Here is a 3,469-nt window from a genome sequence, read left to right on the forward strand (position 1 = left end):
CCTTGAACCTAGGTGGAGCAGACAGGACCGGGGCTGAGCCAGGCCACGCTCCAGGCCAGTGGCAGAAGGCACTGGGAGCAGGGGTTATGCCCTTCTGCCGCTTGCCCAGCCAGGGCAGGGCGAAGCTCCTGCACTGCTTCCGGAGAAGCGGTGCACAGCAGCCGGAGCACTCCAGACTCTCTGTACCTCCTGGCCCCGCCCCAGCTGGGTGAGCAGCAGCAGGGCATGGGGGGGGCGGGGGGGCAGTTACATGCCCCTGGATCTGTGCAGGCAGGGCTGTACCAGGCTGTGCTTCGGGCAGGCAACAGAGGCTATGGGGACTTTTAGGATGACGGCAGCCCCCCCATAGTCCCTGCTCTGCCTCCTGCCCCACCCCAATCCGGGGGCATGCTTCCCCCCCCCATGCCCTGCTGCTGCCACTGCTGCCACTTGCCCTGCCAGGGCAGGGCGAGGCGAAGCCGTGGCTCGTCCAGGAGACATGGGGAAGCCAGGGCAGCTCCGACCACTGCACACTGCTTGTCCATAAGCAACGCAGTGGCTCGACCCCGCCCAGGGAGGGCGAGCGGCAGGAAGGCATAGCCCCTGCTCCCAGCGCCTTCTGACACCCGCCTAGAGTGCAGCCCAGTGCAGCCCCAGCCCTGCCCACCCTGCACAGATCTGGGGCTGGGGCTGCACTGGCCTCCCCAATGCCCTCCCAGACCAGTGGCAGGAGCAGCGGCAAGAACCACCAGACGAGCTGCCAGACAAGCAGCTCCTGGACTAGGGTCCCGCATCGGCAGGAGCTACCCACACCCTTCCCGCATCCCCCCACCCCGGCTGTGCATCCCTTCCCCCAGTCCCTTTCCTAACCCCAGCCCCAATTCTTTCCTCGCTATGGGGGTGTTGAACTGCGCCCCCCCACAACAGACTTACGCTAGAAACAGCTGTGTGGAGCATGGTAAAGGAAGCAATCCCCCATTGATAACATTGTTCCTATGAGAAAACTGGTTCTGAGTTACAACGTTTTGACTTAAGATGTGATTTTCAGGAACCAATTGCATCGTAAGTCTGAAGACTGCCTGTAATGAAAAGGGAGAATCTCTGATACCACCCAAAGGAGTCTGACAACACAATATTTTTACAACATTAGAATCCAATATCTGTACTGTAATTCTTGAATTCACTTAGAGCCTTTTTTTTTTTAAACTCAGTTCTACGATTGTATTTTTTCACATAAGTGAACTGGAAGAAGAACATATTTATTGTGAAAAATCTCACATACTTGACTAGTAGAAAGAACACATATGCTCAACTTCATAAAGCAAAGTAAGAGAAGTGTAACTGGCTAATATATGGAAGGAAAACTTAATACAAGTTAAGTGATATTGACAACACTAAAGTAGAGGTGCACCGATATTTTTTGAGCCAATACAGCTCAAAAAAATGGCCAATTATTATTTGATGGCCAATTATTAACTAGCTGTACCAGTTTGATCGCTGATATGCAGCCTGGAGAGCAGCGTCTGGCGGGTAAGTCTGTTGGAGGGAAGGGGTGTGGGGGAGGCAAACTGAAGCCCATGCAGTGAGGGAAGGACTGGGGCTGGGTCACAGGCAGGTGCTGCACAGCCGGAGGGGGGTAGAGAGAGGAGGGCAGGGTGCGGGTGCAGGATGGAGCTGGCGGTTTGTCTACAGACCACAGGGGGCGACTCCTGTCACTGCACGCACCCCGGAGGAGGCCCAGGGGACACATGCCCCCCAGATCTGTGAGCAGGGTGAGGGCGCACTCAGGACAGAGGCTACACCAGCCTCTTCCTGGTGTGAGGAAGGAAGCTGGCCCTGGGCTGCATTTGTGCCAGGGCAGCAGCAGCACTGTGAGGGAAGGCTACAGGGGGACAGGATACAGCCACCCCAAAATTCTCCATAGCCACCCCACAGCCCCCCCTCCCAGTGCCACTGCCGCCAGCCCTGGCCCTGTCCACAGTCCCTGCCAGGAAGAACCCAGCACAGCCCTGGCCCTGAGCGCACAGTGGCAGCCCGCCCTCACTCTGCACACACACCCCCCATACCTCCCCAGGGTGCACGCAGTGGCAGGAGCTACCCCTACCCATCCGCAGACAAGTCACCAGCTATACCCTGCGCTCTGGCCTGACCCCACTGTGCAGCGCCTGCCCCTGCCCCACTCCCTCCCTCACCATGGGGGCCTTGATCTGCACCCCCTACACCCTGTCCCCTCAACAGACTTACCAGCTGGACGCTGCTCTCCAAGCTGCTAGGCTGCACTCCTGGCCATCTGAAGGCTGCGGCTGGGCTCATGCATGCAGCATTTATCAGTGACATTATCATTCACATCAGCCCAAAAAAGCCGATTGCTGATATCATCAATTTTCCGTTTATCGGTGCTGATACACATCGGTCCATATTGTATAAGTGCACCCTACACCACAGTTTGCTAAACATGCACAGTAAGTTTTGAGAGATACACACACACACACACACACACACACACACACACACACACACACACTCTCTAAAAGCAAATGCACTTTACATCACCTAGGATATAAAGCACATAAGTAACTTCCCGTGCTCACTACCTATTCAAGACTTCATGGAATCGGGCTCATATGAGCCACAAAACTTCGAAGCGCTCATGGAGCTCACCTACTTCAACCTGATTAATCCAACTGACTGATCTTTTTGCACCTCTCTACTGGATAAAAATTTCTGTAAGCAGCTCCTCTCATAAATCATCAACAGGGAACATCCTCAGCAGACCATCCACTCCACGCTGACAGAGCAGAACATCCCTGGGGGGGCCAAAAGGAGCCAGAGAAAAGGATGCTGCTTCAGCTTTAGTTTTTAACTGTAAAAAATTCAACCAGGGAAATGGAAAGCAGAGCTGAAAGATGCCGCAGTTAAAAAGGGGAAGACAAGAGGGTTAAGAGCAAAGGCCCCAACACTGGAAAGGCTCCCACCTGCCCTTTAGCTGCAACTGAGGGCCGGCAGTCCTACCCCGAGCAGCACCGGTGTCTGTGAGAGGGGGGCAAGGAAAGGAAGCAGTGACGGGACGTGAAGTAGGAGGCAAGAGCTGTCAGGCCGGCAGCGGCAGCGCAACCAGGCTCCGCCCAGCGCTCCTCGGGAGGCCTCGCGGGCGGGGGAAGCTGTGGAGGGCTTCTGTCCCCGCGCCTCGGCCCAGGGCAGGGCCGGCCCAGCTCCGCAACAATGCCCAGGCACCAGCGCTGGCCGCGCCCCGCAAGCGGCAGCAGCTCCTGGCCCCGCGCTCCGAGTTTCGCTCCCCAGGACTTCCCACTTCATCCGCCTCCCTACGCCCCTGCACCGCACCTCGGACGGAGCGGCACAGCCAATGGGAGCGGGCCGGTGGGCGCTCTTGGCCAATGGGGCCGAACTGGGGGCGGGCGCCTGCTCGGGCTGCCCCGTGCGAAACGCCGGCGGGGAGGAGGGAGGGAGTTTGTGAGCTAGTACCGGGCCG

The 3,469-nt window shown here is 57.5% G+C and overlaps 1 protein-coding gene across 1 annotated transcript in view; it reads right to left on the reverse strand.

The window, feature by feature from the left end:
- The window catches only part of NEK7 (NIMA related kinase 7), a 132,151-nt gene extending 128,896 nt beyond the window's left edge, over positions 1-3,255 (reverse strand). Inside the window, exon 1 of the mRNA XM_025206332.1 lies at positions 2,955-3,255. The gene's annotated coding sequence lies outside the window, so the exon portion shown is untranslated. The remainder of the gene's footprint in view (positions 1-2,954) is intronic.
- Positions 3,256-3,469: the final 214 nt, after the last annotated feature.

This window comes from Alligator sinensis, unplaced genomic scaffold, assembly GCF_000455745.1.
Source record: "Alligator sinensis unplaced genomic scaffold, ASM45574v1 scaffold34_1, whole genome shotgun sequence".
Classification (NCBI taxonomy): Eukaryota; Metazoa; Chordata; order Crocodylia; family Alligatoridae; genus Alligator; species Alligator sinensis.